This window comes from Piliocolobus tephrosceles, chromosome 10, assembly GCF_002776525.5.
Source record: "Piliocolobus tephrosceles isolate RC106 chromosome 10, ASM277652v3, whole genome shotgun sequence".
In the NCBI taxonomy this organism is placed as follows: domain Eukaryota; kingdom Metazoa; phylum Chordata; class Mammalia; order Primates; family Cercopithecidae; genus Piliocolobus; species Piliocolobus tephrosceles.
In genome coordinates, this window is record NC_045443.1 from 21,560,939 (window position 1) to 21,575,135 (window position 14,197).

At 35.1% G+C, this 14,197-nt stretch overlaps 1 protein-coding gene across 1 annotated transcript in view; it reads left to right on the forward strand.

The window, feature by feature from the left end:
* SLCO1B1 (solute carrier organic anion transporter family member 1B1) overlaps positions 1-14,197 on the forward strand; it is an 84,989-nt gene that overhangs the window by 32,698 nt on the left and 38,094 nt on the right. The window lies entirely within an intron of this gene.

The window sequence follows — 14,197 nt, forward strand, 5'->3', positions numbered from 1 at the left end:
GAAATAAATGCATTACTAATCAGAATAAATATAAAATCTAGCTCCCATTTATACTATCTTTTACAGCTAAGTGTAAAATGAGAGAATGTAAACAAATTTATTTTCATGAGCGTGGGCCAAAATAACCAAATGTAAAAAGTCTCCCTCCCAAACTGATGGCCCAGTCAAGTAAATTTTATTTTTCAGTTGATGGTGGCTTGGATGTTGATGTGTAGAACTTAAAGTTTGCTTTGCTAAAGTCTTCTTGTGGCTGCTTCATTGGTTTATGGCTGGAGTCATTTGAGAGACTTCACTGTGTAATTTATGGTCATTTTCCCTGGTCCTAGCAGAGGGCTTGGCATATGGCAACATTCAGTAAGTACTTGTTGAGCAAAGTAATAAAGCAGAGAATACATAAATAAAATCTATGATTTTCTTCTTCATTCTCAGAGCATACTTTCCTTCTTATCTCATAGGTGAAGGTGATGCCATGTTATAAAAACTGTCTCAACTTCAGGCCCTTTTCCCTAAAAATATTCTTGCACCATATCTGTCTTTATCTTCTTTTTCTCTTTCCCAACTCAGTGGAAAACATATCCATCTGTATCCAATGCTGATAGATCTAGCTGGAGCTTAGATTCTCCCTTCCTGTTTCTTTATCTCCATCTTCTCTTTGATTCAGCAAACACACTCAAGTATTTCCCATCTTTATACATAGCTACAGTTTTTTACACCCCCACACAACTTTCTAGCTGAATCTTTTTTTTATTCCTCTTCAGAGCCAAGCACCTAGGAAAATATCAACTAAATTAGCTAAGATATCTCACCTTCTCACCTCCCATCCACTTCTCAATTCAGTATAATCTGCTTCTGTTGTTAGTGAAACACAATCGATTTCTACCTACTTTACTATAGATCTATAAATAGGTATATTTCTATCATTTGTGTTAATTGATATTTCCAGTTCCTCTTCATGTTTTCCCTTCTTAGATATCCTATTAGCCCCTAAAGCGCAATATGTCAAAATCTGATCTCATCATCTTACCTCCAAACCCACTTTATTCCCTCTATTCCTTCTCTTGATTAATATCCATACCTTATTCAAGTATTGACTGAGTTACTGTGCCCTGTAATCTCACATTTCTCTGCATTTACACTTGGTAAAACTTTTCCCTTTTTTCATTTGCATAGATCTTGAAGTCTCTTCCAAAATATGGCTCCTCTTAGAGAAGCCTTACTTCACCACTTTCTATTAGTCCCAAATGAATAGCCAAGAGCATGCCTTTATTGTAACCCTTCTCACAATGAGCTATTAATATTTGTGTGCTTACTTGCCATCTCTTTACCACATGACAGAATGACATGTTCTTAGCAAATAATAATTAGTTATATTTGTGAATAAATAAATATGATTTTCTATCTCACTAGGACTTCAATAGATCATTCCAAAGAGATCAAAGGATCCATTTCCACGATGAGATAGACATCACAGTGGGCCAGCAACGGCCAAAAGCTTGAAAATGTTTGCTAATCTAAAACTATAAAGAAAATACTTGATAAAATGTTTTACATGTTCAGTGTTAGACATATGACTTAGAGTAGCTACATGTTACGTTCATTATTTCTACTCATTCAACTCCAGTTTCATCATTGCTTTATCATGAAGAGTACAGAAATAAGTGGTAAATGTCCTTAGGTAAATTATTTTATAAGCTCTCTATTAAGAAACCATTACATTATTTTATAATTTATCACAATACAATTTCTAACATTGAATGTTCAGGTATTATTGTATCTTCTCTTATTCAGTGATGAGTATGAGCTTCACTTATAAAGTATACTTTGGCAAACTCCAATGCCTAATGGAGCTGAAGAGGTAAAATAAATGACTAAAAAGTGCCAGGAACAGGAATTTAGGGTGTGATGGTTAGAATAGGAGAATTTTTTTGGTTGTGAACTGCTCTCCCCACAGGTCCAAAAGCACATGTGTTCCTCAGCTCTGGCTTATTCTTTTAATGCACAAATTTAGGCCCTGCATTGACAAGGACTTCTGATTGGTTTCCAAGAAAATCCAAAATCCAAAATTTTTATGTAGAATTTTTCAATTTTTAAGACTGTGAGTAAGCCAAGAAAAACTATTTCTCAGGTCCTATCTAGCGAGATTATGACCCTTAGTTAGTATGTGTAGAACAGTGAAAGAACAGAAAAAACAAGTCATCAAAATTACATTTGTCACAGATGATGAATAAATACTTTGCGTGTAGATGGAGTCACTGATTTAACCAATCATTTCCTGAAGTCTGAGTTGTTGATTATGACACAATATGATCATATAGATCAAGTTTAAATCTGTGCATACTTGAAAATAAATTATTTCTAGATAGTTTGTAATCAAGTCAATGTTATCTCATATTAACGAGTTTTCTTATAGATCAGAGTAATGGCACCACTTAATTGTGCCACAACCTTCTATGGTGTGTGTGTTTCTGTATGCATACGCTTTTTTATTTCTTATTATTTTTCTTTTATTGTGGTAAGAATAATTAAAATGAAATCTACCTTCTTAATGGATTTTGAAACATACAGTGTACCCATGAAAAATAGGTTTAAATTATGCTTGTCCACTTATGTACAGATTTTTTCAAGAAATATATTGAAAAACTTTGAGGAGATTTGTGAAAATTTGAGAAAATTTATAGATGAATTACATAGTGTAGAAATATAGAAAACTCTAAGAAAAAGGCATATCATGAATGCATAAAGTATGTTTAGATTCTAAACTGTTTTATCATTTACTACCATAAAATATACACAAATCTATTATAAGAAGTTAAACTTATTAGAGGGGACAACATGGCCAACTGGACACACTCAGGAAGCACCACTTCCACTGAGGAAGCCCAAATTATTGAATAAACTAACATACTTCCAGCATATCTTTTGAGAGAAAACACTGAAAGTCAATAGAGAGGTGACACAGACACTGAGGCTGAAGAGAGAGAAAACTGGAAACCCAGTGCAAGGTTGTTGAACACCAGAGATAGTTTCCAGCTAAGGGGTGAGTAAAGTGGCAGTGGAACAACCTATTCTTGCTGATGACATCTGGGATCCTACCTACAAGAGAACCCACAATCCCCAGAGACAGTGGAACAGGCAGAGGCACCTGCCCAGAGAGTGGACAGAAATAGAACTACAGCCAGCGTTGAACCCAGGGAGGTTTGCATATTGGGTAGCTGCAGCAGAACACAGCTGTAGGTGTCCAACATCCAATGCTCCCTTTCTTCCACCAAGTAGCTCTCAACTCACCTGACTGCTGAGCCAAGAGAGAGTGGGGCCAACTTTCCTGTGAGCTGGGACACATCTGTACTGTAGGCCCTTCTGCCCGCCAGTTCCTCCCAGTACCTCTGCCTGGCCACACCTGCAAGAACATGTGCACAGCACAGCCTCCACTGCTCAGCCTGAGGGTTTTTTCCAGTACTCCCACCTGGGTACTTCCTCAGTGTCCTTGGAGCACTTCAGATCCCCCAGTGTAGCTACTGCCTGAACAAGAAGGACCAGACAATGGAGCCACAGGCTAGTCCCAAAACTTCAGGGCTGCAGTGCATAGCTTGGGAGTGTGAGCTGAGATTGGTGCCAAGCACTCAAGCAGAGGAGGAGCCCCCAATCTCAGAACACTGAGAGGGGTGAGATGCATGGGGTCATGGGCCAGTGCAGAATGAGACATGCCTCTTTTCATAGGCCCAGTCCAGGAAGGCTGTGTCCTGTCTGCTAGCTCCTGCCTCTGCCTGAGGGAGCTCCATGGCTCAGAACAGTTTCCTAACAAAGGAAACACAAGTGTGGTACCAGTGACCAGAGAGGGCATCCCCCAAGGCCCAGGAGTAGGCCTGTTATGGGGGTCATCTGTCTTCCCTGCTGCCACAAGCACTGTTGTAAACACACTGAAAAACAAAAGAGCTATGCCCCTGAGTAACAGTTTATCTGGCAGCCATTACTCTTAAGCACCATTTACTGGATTACAGCTCAATTTAAAACATCTATATTTCTATAGATAAACATAGATAACATAGATAAACATCTATATAAATATATACACATGTATATATGTGTGTTTATATATATATACACTGTGTGTGTGTGTGTATATATACATATATATATATAAAATTTGAGACTGTATCTCGCTCTGTTACCCAGGCTAGAGTGCAGAGAAGTAATTATAGCTCACTGTAGCCTCAAGCTCCTTGGCTTAAGTCATTCTCCCACAGCCTTCTAAGTAGCTGGGACTACAGGCACACACCACTACACTTAGCTAATATTTGTTATTTTCTGTAGAGACAGGGTTTTCCATGTTGCCCAGGCTGATCTCAAACTTCTGGCCTCAAGTGATCCTCCCACCTTAGCCTCACAAAGTGCTGGAATTACAGGCTTGGGTCACGGTGCCTGGCTTCAAATATAGTTTGCCAGTATATATTGGGTATGAAACTGAGAGCAAGAATCTAGCTACAAATAAAAATATTGTACAGAGTCTTATCCCAGAAATTAACCCAACTGACCATACTGAACTTGTACCACAGTTAAACAAACACCAGCCATTCAAGATTAAAAGGAATCAACAAGAAATCTGGCAATTCAAAAGGTAAGAATATACCTTAAACTTAAAATGGGTGCATTTGAGCTCTCCAGCGATGGTTCTTAACCACATTGAAATGACTAAAATGACAGACAGACAATTCAGAATCTGGATAGGAAGAAAGCTCATTGAGATTCAGGAAAGTGTTGAAACACAATTTAAGGAATTCAATAATTCCAGTAGAATGATCCAAAAGCTAAAAGACAAAATAGCCATTAAACAAATACTACTTCTGGAATTAAAAAAAAAAAAAAAAAAAAAAAAACACTGCATGAATTTTATAATACATTCAGACCTTTAGCAGCAGAAGAACATACCAAAGAGAGAAAAGAATCTCAGAGCTTGAAAACCAGTTTTTATAATTAACTCCATCAGACAAAAATAAAGGAAAAAAACCCTTAAAAATGAAGAAAACTTCTAGGAATTTGGTTTCTTTCGGTAAAGAAACCAAACCTATGATTCATTGGAATTCCTGAGAGAGAAAAAGAGAGAGTAAGTAACTTGTAAAACATATTTGCAGATATAGTCCATGAAAATATTCTCAATCTTACTAGAGAGATTGACATGCAAATTCATAAATTACAGAGAACCCCTTTGAGATACTATAAAGATGGCAATCCCCAAGGCATCTACTCATTAGATTCACCAAAGTCTATATGAAAGAAACAAATATTTTAAGATTTTTTGGGGGGCAACTAGAGAGATGGATCAAGTCACTGTCAATGGGAACCCCATCAGTCTTGTAGAAGGCCTTTGAGCAAAAACCATACAAGCCAGAAGAGATTGGGGGCCTATTTTCAGCATGCTTAAAGAAAAGAAATTTCAACCAATGATTTCATATCCCACCAAATTAATTTTATAAGTGAAAGAGAACTAAAATCCTTCTCAGACAAGCAAACATTGAGGAAATTTCTTATCACTAGGCCAGCCTTATAACAGGTCTCTAGAAGAGTGCTAAACATGGAAACAAAAGATTAATACCTGCCACGACAAAAATACACTTAAATACATAGCCCAGACACATAAAGTGACTACACAACCAAGTCTATGAAACAACCAGCTAACAACATGATGCCGTGATCAAAATCTCACATATAAATAATAACCCTGAATGTAAACAGGCTAACTGCCCCAATTAAAAGACACTGAGTGACAAACTTCATAAGAAGACAAAACTTAGCCTTCTGTTATCTTTTAAAAGACACATTTTACATGTATAATACCCACAGGATCAAAGTAAAGGGACGGAAAGAAATCTATCCATGCAAACAGGAAACAAAACAGGGCCGTAATCACTATTCTTACATCAGATAAAACAGACATTAAGCCAAAAACAGTTAAGAAGGATAAAGAAGGGTATTATATAAGGATAAAGTGTTCAATTTAACAAGAAGACTTAACTATTCTAAATATATATGGAGTCAAAAGTGGAGGATCCAGATTGACAAAAAAATTTCTTAGAGACCTAAGGAAACTAAAAACAGCCGGACCATAATAGTGGAAGATTTCAGCAACTCACCGACAGTGTTAGGTATCTAAGCAGAAAATTAAAATGTAAATTTTGGACTTAAACTCGATTCTCAACCAATTGGATCCAAAAACATCCACAGAATACTCCACCCAACACTAACAGAATATACTTTCTTCTGATCTGCATATAGATTGTATTCTAAGATCAATCACATGCTCAGTCATAAAGAAAGTCTCAATACATTCCAAAAATTAAAAGTTTTTGAGCACATTCTTAAACAAAAGTGCAATAAAAATAGAAATCAATACCAAAAATAGTTCTTAAAACCACCCAAAACATGATAATTCAACAACTTTTCCTGAGTAATTCTTAAGAATGAAATTAAAAGAATTTTTTGAAATTAAATGAAAGAGAGACATACCTCACTAAAATCTTTGGAATCTATCTAAAGTAGTGTTAAGAGGAAGTTTACCATGCTAAAGGCCTTCATCAAGAAGGCGGAGAGATTTCAAATTAACAATTTAATCTTACACTTACACTAACCAGAAAAAAAAGGACATCCCCAACGCAAACTGAAAATAAATAACTAAAATCGGAGAAGAACTGAATGAAATTGTGATGCAAAATGTAGAGAAAAGATAAATAAAACCAAGAATTTGTTATTCAAAAGAATATAAAAAGATTAATAGACTGTTAACTAGATTAACAAATAAAAAAAGGAGATCTAATTAAGCACAGTCAGAAATGACAGAGATCACATTACAACTCCCATAGAAATGCATTATGAATGCCTCTGTGCACACAGATTAGAAAATCTAGAGGAAGTAGAGTCATTCTTGGAAACAACCTCCAAAGATTAAATCAGAAAAAAAGTGAAAACCTGAACAGACTGATAACAAGTTATCAAACTGAATTAGTAATAAAAAACCTACTGACCAAAAAAATCCCTGGACCAGATGGATTCTCAGCCAAATTCTACTAATTCTAATTTTATTTTATTCTAACATAAAAGTTCATTTTTTTAAAAGTTAAACTTTAAATTTAAGGACAGAAACACATATATACCTCATATTATGTCATCTGCAGTCAAGAGAAGTGAAAACAAATGTGAAGATGTACTATTAAGGCATAATTTTATAAAATTGACTATAGTACATACTTTACTGCTGTAATAATTTCATAGCACCTCCTGTAATTGTAATAATAAGGCTGTGTTGAAAGCACCTGCTTAAAACACCATGTGACACTAATTATCTCCACATGAACAGTTCCTCTCTCCAGTAAATTGTGGATTGCAGCAAAATATGCTTGTGATTCTTATGTATTTTTATACTGTTTAGTGCACTACTGTAAAGTTGGAATAACACCATTGGAGCCACATGAATTGTCACTAGTGATGCTGAAACTGCTCCTAAGAAACTGAGAAAGTCAGGACATTACAAGAAAAGTTGAATTGCTTGATATATATGCAGATTGAGGTCTTCAGCTGCCCATTGTTTCAATACAAATGAATCCAGCATAAGGATCATTGTAAAAAACAAAAAAAGAAAAAAGGAAATTCATGATGGCATTGCTGAGGCTATGCCAGCAGGCACAAAAGCTTGCACTTTTAGTAATATACCATTGTATCTCATATTGAAAATTACATTGTTATGTGGCTGCAAACTTTTATAAGAAAGGCATAACCATAGACTTTAATGTGACTTGAGAAAAAATGAAGTTATTATATGACCATTTAAAGCAAAGGAAGGTGAGGGATCTAAAGCCGGAGAAACTAATGCAGGCAAAGGATGGTTTGATAATTTTAGAAAAAGATTTGGGTTTAAAAATTTTCAAAATAACAGAAGAAGCAGCTTCCGCCAAAGGAGAGAAAGTGAAGAGGTTTTCAGACTCCACTAAGAAAATCATTGAGAAAGGATATCTGCATGAGCAGGGTTTTAATGCAGATGAAAGTGGGGGAAAAAAAGCCACAAAGGACATTTATTAATAAAGAAGAGAAGTGAGCACCAGGATTTAAGGCAGGAAGGGATAGAGTCTACTATTCTGTGCAAATGAGGTCAGGCTTATTATCAAAACTGTTCTTATCTACAAAGTTGATAACTCCCAAACCTTGAAGGGAAAAAATAAAAATCAACTGCTAGTCTTCTAGTCATACAAAAAGAAGGCCTGAACAATTAGAACTCTTTTTCCGTATTGCTTCCATCAATGCCTTGTTCCCGAAGACAGGAAGTAGCTTGACAGTAGGGGACTGCCTTCACAGTTCTTTTCATATTAGTCAATGCCCCTGGTCACCTAGAACCCCATAAGTTCAACACCAAGAGCATTATAGTGATCTATTTCTTCCACCACAATGTCTCTAATGCAGCCTCTAGATCATGGAGTCATAAGAAACTGCAAAGGATCATTACAGATGATACTCTATGGAAAGGATTGTCAGTGCTATCAAAGAAAATCCTGATAGGCAGAACATCATAAAAGACTCGAAGAATTGCACTACTTAAGATGCTATTGTTGTTGTAGGAAAAAAAAAAAGGGAAAGTCGTTAAGTGCAAAACAATACATTTCTACCAGAGAAAATTTTGTTCAGATGTTGCACATAAATTCATAGGATTAACAACATGGCCAATCAAGAAAATTATGAAAGAGATTATGGATATGGAATAAAAGGTGAGGAGTAAAAATTTCAAGATATAGGTATTGGAGAAATTCAAGAGTTAATTCGTACTTCATCAGAGAAATTAACAGAAGATGACTTGATGCAGATGAGTGCCTGAGAACTAGCATCAGATGATGGAGATGGAGACACAGAACCAGCAGTGCCAGAAACAAATTGTTATTAGGCTATCTAACAGAAGGATTCTGACAATTCAAGACTGTTTTTGGCTTCTTTTACAATCGGGTCTCTTCTCTATTGTGGGCACTGAAACTAAAGCATATGTTGGAAGAAGGATTAGTTCCATTTAGAAAAATGTTTAGAGAAATGACAAAACCACAAAGTCAAATAGAAATTATGATGTATTTCTGAAATAGTTACTAAATGTACTTGCCTCTTTTGCCTTCCCTTCTACTCCTCCACCTCTTCCACCTCTGCTAACCTAGTGAAAGCAAGATCAGTGCCTCCCATTCCTTCTCCTCCTCAGCCTACTCAATGTGAAGAGATGAGAAAGATCTTATCATGTTCCATCTCAACTTAATGAATAGTAAATATGTTTTATTTCCCTGTGATTTTCTTAATAATATTTTTTCTCTAGCTTACTTTATAGTAAGAATACTATGTACAATACGTATAACATACAAAACATGTTTTAATCAACTGTTTATGTAAGGATTCTGATCAACAATAGCTGATATGATTTGGATCTGTGTTCCCGCCAACGTCATGTAGAATTGTAATCCCCAGTGATGGAGGTGGGACCTGGTGGGAGGTGATTGGGTGATAAACGTGGTTTTTCATGAATAGTTTAACACCATCCCCCTTGATGTTGATCTCATGATAACGAGTGAATTCTCACGAGATTTATTTGCTCAAAAGTGTGTAGCAACTCCCTGCTCTCGTCTTCCTGTAGAGACTGCAGAACTCCATAACTGAAACTTTATACCCATTGACAACTCCCTGCTTCCCCTTCCCCTTAATCACTGACAATCACCTTTCTACTCTTTGCTTCTATGAGCATTACTGTTTTATGTTCCTCAAATGAATGTAATCATGCAGTATAAGTCCTTCTGTAACTGGCTCATTTTGCCTAATGTCCTCAAAGTTCATCCAAGTTATCACATATTGCAGAATATCCTTCTTTTTAAAGACTGAATAATATTCCATTATGTCTACACAATATTTTCTTTATCCATTTATCCCTCAGCAGACATAAGGTTGTTTTTACAGCTAGCTATTATGAATAATGCTGCAATGAACATGCAAATGCAAATGTCTCTTCAAGATAATGATTTCAGTTCTTTTATATATGTACCCAGAAGTGGGATTGCTGGGTCATATGAGAGTTCTGTATTTAATTTTTGAGGAATCTTTATAATACCTTTTATACCGGCTATACCTTTCTGTATTCTACCAGCAGTGTACAGTGTTCAAATATCTCCACGTTCTTGCAAACACTTTCCTTTCTTTCTTAAATGGTAGCCATTCTACAGGTGTAAGGTGTAGGAGAAGAGTGGATTTGTGCTTTTGATTTGCATTTCCCTGATAAGTGATGTTGAAAATCTTTGTATTGAGCTGTTATTCATTTGTATGTCTTCTTTGGAGAAATTTCTATTCAGGTATGTAGCCTAATTGTGTTTTCAAATTTACTTTTTTTTTTTTTTTTTTCAGTCAGAGTCTCACTCTGTCACCCAGGCTGGAGTGCACTTGTGTGATTTTGACTCACTGCAATCTCTGCCTCCTGGGTTCCAGTGATTCTCCAGCCTCAGCCTCCAGAGTATGTGGGATTACAGGTGCCTCCACCACACCTGGCTAATTTTTATATTTTCAGTAGAGATGGGGTTTCACTATGTTGGCCAGGCTGGTCTCAAACTCCTGACCTCAGGCGATACAATTTGTCTTGGCCTCCCAAAGTGCTGGGATTACAGGCATCAGCCACCAAGTGACATATATAAAATTGTATTTTTATCATGTACACTCCAATGTTTTGAAATATATATATATGTGGAATAAATTTAGCTAATTAACAAATGCATTATCTTACATACTTATTTTTGTAGTGGAAACACTTAACATCTACTCTCTCAGCATATTTCAAAAATACAACATATTGTGGTTAAGAATAGTCACGCTGCTGCACAATAAATCTCTGTAATGTATTCTTCCTATCTAATTGTAATTATACATGCTTTGACCAATATCTCCTCATGTGGGAGATCTGTCAGAGTGGTGGAAGAAGCTATAGGGAAAGAGCAGGCCTTTTGAAAGGTCAGAAAGCTCTGCAAAGCTTCATGGGAGAATAAGCTGATGACAGCTGTTCTCTTACCCTGAGGCAGAGGGCGAGAAATAGGTACAAGGAAGTATAGAGGAATTTATCTAAATAGGCTTGTTTACCCATGTTGTCCAGAAACTGACCTTTGACCATCACGCACGTGACTGTTCCCTGTAAGGGGGAACAATAACGTTAATTGCCCACAGATTAACATTATTGGCTCCAGATTTTCAGCATTATGTCTATACTAAATAAAAGCGAGCAGCGCCAGCTTATTGGGACTGCTGCTCACTCTTCCGCAGTCCCCTAGCCACTTTTTCACTGCATACCTGTGTCTGAGTACTCCTTTCATCCATTGGTAGGCCAGGGTCTGAGGACAGACCCGAAATCCTCAACTCCACTCTTCTCCCAACCACCTGGCTTCTGGTAGCCACCATTCTACTCACTAATAATTAATTAATTTTTATTTCAATAGCTTTTGGGGTAGATGTTGTTTTTAATTACAAGGGTGAATTCTATAATGATGAATTTTGATATTTTAGTGCACCCATACCTGAGTAATGTACATTGTATCCAATATGTAGCTTTTTATCCCTCAGTCCCCTCCCATCTTTCCCCTTCTGAGCCTCCTAAATCCGTCACATCAATCTGTATATCTTTGTATCCTCATGGCTTAGCTCTCAATGATAAGTGAGAACATACAGTATTTGGTTTTCCATTCCTGAGTTACTTCACTTAGAATAATGTCCTCCAGTTCCATCCAAGTTGCTGCAAAATTTTTAATCAAGTTATTATATTTTTGCTATTGAGTTGTAGGATTTCCTCATATGCTTTATAAATTAACCCCTTTTCATATATATATGATTTATAATATTTTATTTTATTCTGCATGTTTTTTTTTTTTTTTTTTTTTTACCCCATTTATTGTCTCTGTTCTGTTCCATTGGTCTATATTTCTGTTTTTTATGCTGGTAACATATTGTATTAATTACTATAATTTTAAAATACATTTTGTAATTAGGAAATGTGAGGCAGCTTTATTCTTTCTCAATGCTTTTTTGGCTATTTGATGTCCTTCTTGGTTCCATATGTATTTTAGAATTGTTATATTTTTGTAAAAATACTGTTGGGCTTTTGGTAGGTATTGTATTGAATCTTTACATATATTTGGGTAGTATGGACATTTAATATTAATAAGTCCTTCAAAAAATTAATTAACACAGAATGTCTCCCCAATTATTTATGACTTTAATTTCTTTCCTCAGTGTCTTGAAGTATCTCATGCACAAGTCTTTCACCTTCTTAAATTTATTTTTATGTTTTATTCTTTATGATTTTAGTGTAAATGGAATTGTTTTCCTAATGTCTTTTCAAATAGTACTTGGTTAATGCATAGAAATATAAGTAATATAATGATTTTGTATCCTGCAACTTTACAGAATGTGTTTATTCAATTCTAGCAGGTGTCTGTGTGTGTGTGTGTGTGTGTGTGTGTGATCTTTAGGGTTTTCTGTATACAAAATCATGCCATCTGCAAGTAGAGGCAATTTTACTTCTTTCTTTCAAGTTTGAATGCCTTTTATTTCTTTTTCTTGCTTAATTGCTCTGGCATAAAATGGCAGGACTATGTTGAATAGAAGTGATGAGAATGGCCATTTTCCTTCGTTCCTGAAAGCTTTCAGTTTCTCACTCTTGAATTTAATGCTTGCTGTGGGCTTTTAAAATATGCACTTCATTTTGCTGAGGCGATTTTTATCTATTCCTAGCTTGTTGAAAGTTTTTATCACAAAACATTGTTGGATTTTATCAAATGCTATTTAACGTCTGCATATATGATCATGTAGATTTTGTCCTTTATTTTGTTAATGTGTTACATTACACTTGGTGATATTTGTTAAACTTAGCATTTCAGGTATAAATCCCCCTTGAATGTAGTGTAGTGTCCTTTTTATATGCTATTACATTTGGTTTACTAGTATTGTTTTAGGATTTTTTTTCCTCTGTCTTCATCAGAGATATTGGTTTGTAGTTTTCTTTTGGTGTCTTTGTCTGGCTTTGGTATGAGAATAATGCTGGCCTCATAAAATTAGTTTGAAGATGTTCTCTTCGCTTCAATTTTTGGCAAGAGATTAGAATGGATTGTCATTAATATTTTCTTTAGCTATTTAGTAACATGCACCAGTAAAGCCATCTGGTCCTATGTTTTTTTGTTGAGAGGTATTTGATTATTAATTCAATATTTTTATTACTTGTAAATCTCTTTATATTTTCTATATTTTCTGTGTTTTATGTCTCCAGGAATTTATTTTTTCTTTCTTATCTAATTTTTGATGTGTAATTTCTCATAGCAGTCTCTTATGATTGTTTTATTTTTCTAGCCTCAATTGAATGTCTCTACATTCAGCTCTTGTTTTGTTTAAGTCTTTTCTATTTTGCTTAGTCTAAAGTTTGTCAATTTTGCTTATCTTTCAAAAAGATCAACACTTAGTTGTGTTGATAAAATTTTTTTCCCTATTCTTTATTTATTTCTTCTCCAATCTTTTTTCTTCTGCTGCTAACTTTGGCCTTAGTTTGTTTTTCTTTTTATAATTTTGTGAGGTGTAAAATAGGTTGTTTATTTGAGATAATTCTTTACTTTTTACTAGCATAATTATGTGATATTTATCAGTGTGTATTAAGAGCAAACAATGCCAGATGCTGCTAGTGACCATAAATTAGAGAAATAACCTCTGTTTTTTGAATATGGAAATAAAATTTACCCTACAAATGTAGATATTTATTACTAAACACTTCCCTCTTACTACTGTTCTTGCTGCATCTCATATTTTAGAATGTTTTGCTTTTTATTCTCTTTGTATCTAAATATTTTCTAATTTCCCTTTTGATTTCTTTGACAATTTAATTATTGAAAAGTTTGTTAATATCCATATTTTTACAATTTTCTACTTTTCTTTTTGATACTAATTTCTGGTTTTATTCCACTGTAGTTAGAAAAGATAATTGGTATGATTTTAATTTTAAATTTATCAAGACCTGTTGTGTGATATAACATGTGGTCTATCTTAGAAAATGTTCCATTTCTGTTTGAAAAGAGTATACATTCTGTTTTTATTGAGTGAAGTATTCTCTATGTGTCTGTCATGTTCAATTGGTCTATAATGTTGCTGAAGTCCTCTGTTTCCTCATTGGTAT